At 37.8% G+C, this 9,677-nt stretch overlaps 1 long non-coding RNA gene across 1 annotated transcript; it reads right to left on the minus strand.

Annotated features, from left to right (window-relative positions):
- Window positions 1–387: 387 nt before the first annotated feature.
- LOC112138428 lies at window positions 388–4,614 on the minus strand. Its single transcript, XR_002917782.2, has 3 exons — window positions 1,987–4,614; window positions 957–985; window positions 388–441 (listed from the first exon to the last, which is right to left on the minus strand). It is a non-coding gene; the product is annotated as an uncharacterized LOC112138428 (long non-coding RNA).
- Between the last annotated feature and the right edge of the window lie 5,063 nt (window positions 4,615–9,677).

A 9,677-nucleotide genomic window follows, 5' to 3' on the forward strand; every position in this document is an offset into this window, starting at 1 on the left:
TGTTTTTTAAATAGGCTTTAATAAACAATTTTTATGTAATATATATGAGTACATTTATGCTTTGAGATACTATATGTATGATTTATCAAATGTTTTCAAACTTTTCTAAACAGTACTTTTGTGTTTTTTTTCCAACTGTTTTTTTTAATTTACTTTTTACTGATTCGAACAGTGACACGATCCAAACCGTGAGTTTTGAGATCCATTGCACCCCTAACCACAACACTAGGCAGCAATTGCCAAATATTTTATATTTATACTTCTAAAGAAATCTTGTTCAACTGTAATAGTCAAGGGTTCATATTTATAATTTTACTTTTTTCTCAAATGCTTGCATACAGCAAGTTAAACTTTATTGAAAAATATATTTATAAACTTGTATTTAAAGATGTTTAATTGTACTCACCAAAGGCAAATATGCTGCCACACAAGGGCTGATGTCTGTAGAAAACAGGAGACAAAACAGTGAGTACATTACTGGTCTAACATCAATTATGCCACTCTTTAATGTGTGAATCAACTACACCTATGAATGATCTCAATATGATTTTCATCAGCCTTGAAAAGGGCTGACACAACACCAGTACAGAACATCTACTAACGTGCTCATCTTACTAGTCTTTCAACATTGTTCATGTTGAGTATAAGATTTACATATTTATTTCAACTTTCAAGGCCTAAAACCTGGCATATCCTTAAAAAAAAAAAAAAACAAACAAACAAAAAAAAAACCTAACAACCATTCTCTGTTAGTATTGGGACAAAAACTATTTACAATGAAAATGTTTAGATTTTTTTTATTCTTACGATGCATGCAAAAATAATATTAAAATAATAGCCATACATAACTGGATATATATATAAACAGCTGTTTTTCAACTAAACCAGTAAAATAAAAATGAATAAATAAATAAAAAATTTCAAACAATCTTAAACCTGGAGACAATTTTACTTACCAACTTGAGAAGTTCTTTAGAAGGCTTCTCTGTGGAAAACAAAATATTAACAGTTTAGTTTCCATGCTGCAAAATATCTTATAAACATTTGCAATCTGTCTGCCTATCACATTGAAATTAGTTTCAGTCTATTTTCAGGAACTTTTATATGTAAATATTAGCTCAAAATAGCTTTAAACACTATGTGTTTTAACTATCATATCTTTGATAGTGTCCAAGGCCTGGTACTATGGACCAAAATCTATTTATTTACATGCAAAGATGACTATTTTAACATATTGCTCGTCAAAAATTCAAAGTTTAAGTACTATTTTTTGCAAAAACTATACAGTAAAAGTACAAAAGTCTCCTTAAGGTAATAGAGGGTGACCTGTAGAACAAGGATTTTCTGTCAAAGGCCTGCAATTGCCGACCAGTTTATTTTTTAAATGACTTTATTTAACTTTATTATTGAAAACTCTAAACATTTCCTTTTAGAAATGACATAACACATTAATAGTATAAATATGCACTGATAGAAAACGTAGTTTTGTTATAGAATTGTATTTGTCTTTTTCATTTTACTCCGAGCACATCTGACGTTCTAATGCTCCAACAGAAAGCTCTTCCACCGAGTTTCATGCTCTGCCGTAAACGGGCGCATGACTTTTTTTGTAGCGCGGCTGGCTTGACCGCGGCTGAGCGAACAGCTGCTCACTTGACCGCAGTCTTGTCGCGTTGCAGGGAGGAGGGGAGATGCGTGCGCGACGGAATGCGGAGAAACAAAGCAAAAAGAGGCACCGCGCATTAAGCGTGCCTGCAGTTGTTCGCAAGTTGCATAACAAGGAAAACTAATACATTAAATCCGTTCCTCTAAAACAACTGGGTATAATTCTTTTGCTTCGCGAGCTCCGGATGATCACATTTTACGAACAGAGAAGAAAACACCGGAGGCAAGGCCGCCTTCGGGCATGGAGGTCTGCCGCGCGTCTTTCGACCACGGGCGGGGAAACGAAGCAGGAAAGGCTCTAGCTTAATGATTTATACATACCGAACAAGCAGCCGCTTCGAGTACACACACGTTCCTACGGTGAAATTCACCGTAGACGCGGAGACACGTAGTTTGCAATCGTCAGCTGTTAGCCACGAGCAAATCCAACGTGCATGCTAGCCAGAGCTAAGCATAAGTGCCGTGGCAAACGGGATATGACGTATATATCGAGTGTTCCTTTCAAAATAAAACTACTTTCAAATGTAAAATATTTTTTTCTCTGGCTGTAAAAATTAATAATGACAGTAAAGACACACTTAAATTTAGTATTTTGAGTAATGCCGCCTTAAAAACAATTCATCATTCTTATGTAGCCCTTATTTTACAACAACAGACGTTGTCAACATTTACATCACAATGTTGTTTATTATAAGTTTTGAGGAAATAACAATGGCACTTTGAAAAGGTATTCATTTGTTTATAAGAGTTCAAATAGTGTGTATCAACAGTTTGTATAATTCAAATATTGTGTCAACATAAAATACATAAACAGAATACATAGTTAACTGTTTTGTAGATCGCAGCTAAGAACAAGTGAGCATGATTATGCATATATTAAGAATATTTCTGCTCCTGCAAGTGATATGGAGTTGACGTATCTCTTGATCACTCCTACCAATATATGCATTTTTTTCATTTCTAATCTTTGCTTCTGAATAAAAAAATATTTACTGCTACACAGTGAAAAAATGAGTACAAATAAAAACTGTGAAATAAAATAGTTTTGCATCAAAAAACAAACACCAACTTCAGATTTACTTAGAAATGCTACTTTTCACACTTCACATGATGTCACTTCTTTAAAGGGAGAATTAACCAAAACAAATACAGCAAATACTCGCAACTAATTGATTAAAATGTCCTTTTTCTTTTAAAAAGGTGTGGAAAAAAAATCCTACAATAATTCTGTGTTTATCACAGGAGCCTCACTTCAATAACTTAACTTTACTTTTGATGGCCCACACTCTACCGTCGCACCCTCAAAAATTCCAATCCACACAATTAGCACACATAATCACAAAAATTGTGTTGAACCTGTTAAAGAAACAATGAAACCACACCACAAACAGTATACATTCGTGTTTGGCTCTTGCCAAGGACAGACGCACTTTTTCTCTCTCCTCCCCTCCTGTGAGCTGCTGTTTTTGCTCTCAACTACGTATGGAGACAAAAACTACTGTTCATCCCTCCTTGACCTCGGCATTCCTGCAATCTCCCTCCCCTCCCAAGCGTAGTCTGGATGTGTGCTCCTGGAAGCAGCTAAATCACTATTGCAAAGGTTATGAACAGGTTATGTCTCTCTTGTAATGCAAGGAACAAACAAGTTGAGACCACAATTTATTATATTTTTTTAAATAAATTTTAGACTATGGAGATTTTATCTATATGAATGCCCCAAATCAAGTGTTGAAACTTCTGGACTCTGTCTATCACTCTCCTCTACGATTCATCATAAACTGTAAGCCTCTCACTGACCACTGTGAACTTTATATTTATTTATTGCTGATTGTATTTTGGTGTATATGTGTATGTGACCCCTAAGGTTCCTTTGAAAAAGAGATTTTTAATCTCAACAGGACTTTCCTGGTTAAAATTATTATTAAAGAGTAATAAAATACATAAAATAAAAATAAAAATCTACAAAATAAAAACCATCATAGTGACAAAAACATTTATTCAGATGTTAAAAAACACAACACTCAAACAAGAAGACAAGGGCACTAACACTGTACCGCAATACAGCCTGTGTCAATAAAATGGTAGGTTTTGAATGACTTATCTCCTGTGTTATAGATTTCAAGATTTCACTCGTTAAAGTCTTAAGGACAAGGAAAAACTAGCTCACCGCTCATATTCATTTCGTTCCCACGAAAAGTACTTTCCCACTGACATGAGGGAGAAGGGTTGAATTCCCAAACAGTTGAATGTAAATGAAACAGACAAACCATTCTTTTTCATTCATTCTAATTACAATCACTTCTTTATGCACACCATTCATTTATGCACCTTTTTAAACACATTTATGTATTAGTTCTGCTAACCACTACACACAGAACAACTGTAGAAATCACAGTGGCAACAGTAGAATGTTGCATACAAACGCAGTAATAGTTACATCCATATTCCAAGTCACACCCATTCAAAGTCACACCCATGCACAACTACACGCACATGCACACACACGCTTACAGACACACATGCATGCATACGCCCACACACACCTACATGAACACATATGCACAACAAAACAATACTAAAACGGCCTTCCAAATACCCGCCTTCTCCATTGCATCTCTTGTGTGGCACAAAGTATATAGAAACATCACATTTTCGGAAAATCCACATTCTCTGGACACATAGAAATTATGTCAGTCTTAAGATACACAGTTAATCCAAATGGAAGCAATATTTAAAATATCATGAGGTTGTGTACATTTTGAAACAGAGTTGAAAGCATACAAAGTTGACACCTAACCCCTTGAATTTTCATTAGGTGTCTTTCAAAACCACTCGGAAACTCTAGAAAATGTATATTGCCATTGAGCCACCATTGAGCCATCCGATTGGTCAATTTATAACTCTAATAACTTGTGAAAATGGAAAGAAATATAAAAAAATAGGATTAGAAAAAAGAAGTTAAGCAGAAAGCAGCAGAGGAAGAATGATTATTCTGAGATATAAAATGACAGAGAAATAACTGTCTGTTTCTCAATGTAAGTCAATGGGACTTTGGCCTTTTTGCAACCCAGTGGTACTTCATGGAACACGGAAGGAGGGGGGCTTGCTCTGTCCAGTTATTTTATATACAGTCTATGGGGCTTGCTCTGTCCAGTTATTTTTATACAGTCTATGATTGTACACCGGCGCAACCCAAAGACATTCCGTCCAACGTGCACGCAAAATTTCATCCATGTAGGTCAATTACTTTTGGAGACATTGGAGGAACAACTGGAATAGATTCTAGCGCCACCTACGGGATTACTGTTGTGAAAGTCGTTGTGCTTACTTATCTTAGATTGTGGAAGCAGTCTTGAAAATTTAGTGAAGTTATGCAGAGCCTCAGGTTGCAGACCCCTGATCTAGTCTATAATCCATTCATGTCCTGCTGGATCTGTGAGCTGCACAAGACCGCTCCACATGAGCACGCGCTTTGCGCCCCCCTGTGTGCGCAGATAGCCCACTTCCATGCCCCGTCATGTACGTGCCACCAATATCACTCAGAGCACCCCCACCTTGCGGCGACTGTGCCCGCGCACAGCACATCTCCATCTTTCAGCGTACGCGTTTGTATACAGCAGATCTCCATCTTTCCACGTGCGCTTTTGCGCACCGCAGATCCCCACCCTTCAACGTCCGCCTTTGCGCACAGCACAGCTCCATCTTTCCACGTGCGCTTTTGCGCACCGCAGATCCCCACCCTTCAACGTGCGCGTTTACGCACAGCACATCTCCGTTCTTCCACGTGCGTGCCCACGAGGCGGGGAAAGAGAAAAAAGCAGAAAAGACTAGAGAGTAATCATGAAAAAGAGCGCGCCTCCCTTTAAAAAGTCAGAAGGGAAAAAGAGTCACGAAGGTGCGTCGTCATCCATTACTGTTGTCACGGTAGATTGGGATTAGATCAGATTAGATCGCTTTGGGTGGCGATGAATTGGAGACACGCAGAATGTTAACAAGTGAAGCGGATGGATCCGGAATGAGACGGCCCGGGAACGAGAATAAGAGTGACCGCAGCTTTTGTCATGTGTGATACGGTGAAAACCAGCCGTTCAGCTGATCTCTCCCGCGGGAGCGGTGCTCCGCCTCCAACTCTTTTACCGGAACCGGAGCGTTCCGTCTTACTTTCACTCCTGGTGACAAGTCTGATCCAGCTGGACTTCAGGTGTGCATTTAGGAGGGGGCGTGTCTAACGACTCTGCTGCTCGTCTCTCATTACAGCAGCAGGCGGGAATTTGCGGGGAAATGCTGAGTTTCCGCGATTCTTTGACAATGGAAATTGTTGTAGTAAACTCGTGTCGGACCCCATAACATAATAAAATAATAATCTGTGTCCTCCATCTGGGATTTGTAATAGCAGACAGCTTCGATTCGCTCCACCTGTCCACCGCGCGGGTGCTCTGGTCTGCATTGCAGCCGTCAGATCAAATTTCATCTTCCCCCTTTTATTAAATTCAAATATTAATTTCAATTGATCAGTGCGAAACTATGACGCCCAACTTATAGCAGAAACATTTAAAAAACCTTTAAAAAATGTTAAATAAATATAACTTCCACCATGGGAAGCTGCATTCATGTCCCGCAGCCCTCGCGGCCCACAGGTTAAGGATCGAATTTTTTTGCGGCCCACTAGGGGGCGCTCGGAGACCAAGATTGGGCCGTGGCACCATGGTTAAGAATCACTACACTTGAATAGGGATAAAAAAAATAAAAATTCATATAAAATCGATAATTAAACCAAATGATTCGAAATTTTAAACCCAACATCTCTTTGACTGCTAATGAATATGAGCCGTTATTTTAGCATTCAATGAATCACAAAAGGAGTAAAAAGTAATGCTTAAGACAAATGCACTTGGAGAATAAGGCCTATAGACTTTTGTGGAACATCTGACCATCTGGTGGCGCAATAGAGCCAAAATTGATGGAGCATATAAAGATTGGTTTGAAGTATCTACTTACAAAGTTTTATACCAGTTGGGCTAATATTTTCCAAGATATTGGGTTTTAAATTTTTTCCAATGCATTTTGATAGGGAAAAAAACTATTTTTAAAAATTCATATAAAATCAACAATAACACCAAATGATACGAAATTTAATACCAAATATCTCTTTGTTCAGCTTAACAAAATACAAGTGGTTGCCTGCTCATCTATGCAATTATTTGGAAGATACAAGGACTCATCCAAAANCCACAGTGTTCTGCTAATGCATACAGTGCAGTAACAAATGCATCCACAGTTTCGTTTTCTTCCTGCTTTCGCAAGTTGAATTTTGCACGTTCATAGATTACATTTTTCTTCACAATGAAAAATGCTTGGAAGCCATCTCTCACTCCCTGATACGTCCCTCGTCGGTCTGCAGGCACGCTTAATCCTCGCATAACGTCATCTGCTTCATCTCCCATGCAGTAAATCAACGTATTTATTTGATTTTCTTCAGAGCTTGCGTTCAGGTTACTGGCAATGCGAAATCTTTCAAACCTTCTTATCCATTTTTCCCATTCTTGAGGCTTTGAGAAATCAAAGGGCTCCGGAGGTTGGAGATTGAAGGTGGCGCTCGGCCCCGCCGGCACTCGCTGCGCATTGTCGTCCGCCATGTTCGAAATCCGCTTGGTCCTTCTTCTAACAACTTAACAGGACTTCTGACACCATGTCGTGTTATCCAAAAGAAATATCAGGGTCCAACTGCTCACTTGTTAGATCTTGTTTTATTAGAACATTCTCGAACAGGCCTCTCATGCGTGTCTCTCTGACTCCTACACGGCACGCGCCGTCTGCAGCGGTGACGTCATTCACATGCGCCCTCCAGATCATAACAAAGTAGACGTAACATTACCTTAACACCACAGATATCCCCATTGGATTTGTGGTAGTCCAAATAGGGTATGTGTTGAAAACTGCAAAGATTTGTCAAAGTACGAGACAAAGGGAGACAAAAATGTGTTTTATGAAAAATCGTAAATTGTGAAAAAGTCTTACACAATAGAGATTTCTAATGAATATGAGCTATTATTTTACCATCCAATGAATCATAAAGGAGTAAAAAGTAATGCTTAAGACAAATGCACTTGGAGAATAAGGCCTATACACTTTTGTGGAACATCTGACCACCTGGTGGCGCAATCGAGCCAAAATTGATGGAGCATATAAAGATTGGTTTGAAGTATCTACTTACAAAGTTTTATACCAGTTGGGCTAATACTTTTCAAGATATTGGGTTTTAAACTTTTTCCAATGCATTTTGATAGGGAAAAAACGATTTTTAAAAATTCATATAAAATCAACAATAACACCATATGGTACGAAATTTAATACCAAATATCTCTTTGGTCAGCTTAACAAACTACAAGTGGTTGCATGCTCATCTATGCAATAATTTAGAAGATACAAGGACTCATCCAAAATTAGCTTATCCTTCTTAAGTCACCACTAGGTGGCGCAACAAAGCCCTGTCTTTAGTATGTTTTACAAGACTCCCCCTACAATATATGTGTTAAACCTTTTTTAGCTAGGGTTAGTAGTTTGTGAGATACAGGCCTAAACACAATTGCCTAAAGTATAGCGCCCCCTTTTGGAATTTTTTGATAATTCTTTTCATACTTCTTTATCACAGTAAGAGGAAGTTATACTTCAGAATTTGTGAAGTTTTGACAATCTGTGTAGGATTTAGAGCACTTTAAAATCTGGGACCACACCCATCTAATTTGCATTGCGATTTTTTCGAAAACGGTAAGGAATTTTGCAAAATGAGTGGTACCATTGGATTCGGGGTAGTCCAAATAGGGTACAAAAGATATCTTGTCAACTTTGGTGAAACTATGTTGAATTTGGAGCCAAAAACGTGTTTCACGAAAAATCGCAATTTGCGAAAAATCTAGTTAGACGGAAGTCCATAGTCCCAATTTGAAAAACGTTCATTAGCATCCAAGGAACACACAGAAAAAGAAAGCATAAATTTCTGACTTACGGTATTCGAGATAGAGGCCAAAAACGAATTGCTTACTAAAACGACCACCTGGTGGCGCTATAAAGGAGCATTGAGCTACAATTTTAATAGCACGTGTAGTTTACTATACCCTATTATAATGTAGAGTTTCATGAAATTATCTTTAGTATTTTTGAAGATATAAGCATTTTAAGGTGCTCCCAATGTTAAGTCTATGGGAAAAATAATTCATAAAAATATTAATATAAAATCAACCATAAGTAATATTGCTAAACAAAATAGACGCACACCTCACACAAACAAGCTCTACAAACTGTATAAGTTTCAGCTTTATAGCTCTTAAACTGTAGGTGGAGTTGCGCGGCAAACTTTTGACGGAATAAGAAAATATAATAATAAAAAACTATAATAAAGTTGTAGGATCTTATACTCTGATTGCTTTCAGCAATCAGACAATGATCCGGAGGGCTGGATATAACTACCAGGAGGGCCGGATCTGGCCCCCGGGCCTCGACTTTGACACATGTGACTTGAATGTTTCTTACATTTCTAAAAGAAAAGCACCATGAATGTGCTTGGGTAAAAGCAACTTGTTTATGAGATACTGTTGCAGTGTTTACTGCTTTGATCATTAAATAAAATGTATTTTACAATTTTACTTTTGTGGAAAAAAAAAGTTTAAGACTCCATCTTGATAAATTTCAGGGGAACAACTTTCTGCTAAACACACACAATGCAAAGCAAGTAGCCACCCCTTATATTACTAAAAACCCAATGGAAAGAGGATTTGGGCTTAGATATTTCTGAGGAAATATGAGATAAAGGTCAGAGTAAAATGTCCTCTTCTTCAGTTTGTCCACATCACATGATTATTCAATTTAGCATTGTACATTGACTCCACTAAAGTGAAACTTACTAAGTCCATTTGAAATATCAATCCCATTTACGATTGATGCAAACAACCAACAGCCACCCTCTCGTGTATGTTTTGTTCCTGTGTAAAATTCAACTGCTGTGTTTTCAGATG

Source organism: Oryzias melastigma, unplaced genomic scaffold, assembly GCF_002922805.2.
Source record: "Oryzias melastigma strain HK-1 unplaced genomic scaffold, ASM292280v2 sc00453, whole genome shotgun sequence".
NCBI lineage: Eukaryota > Metazoa > Chordata > Actinopteri > Beloniformes > Adrianichthyidae > Oryzias > Oryzias melastigma.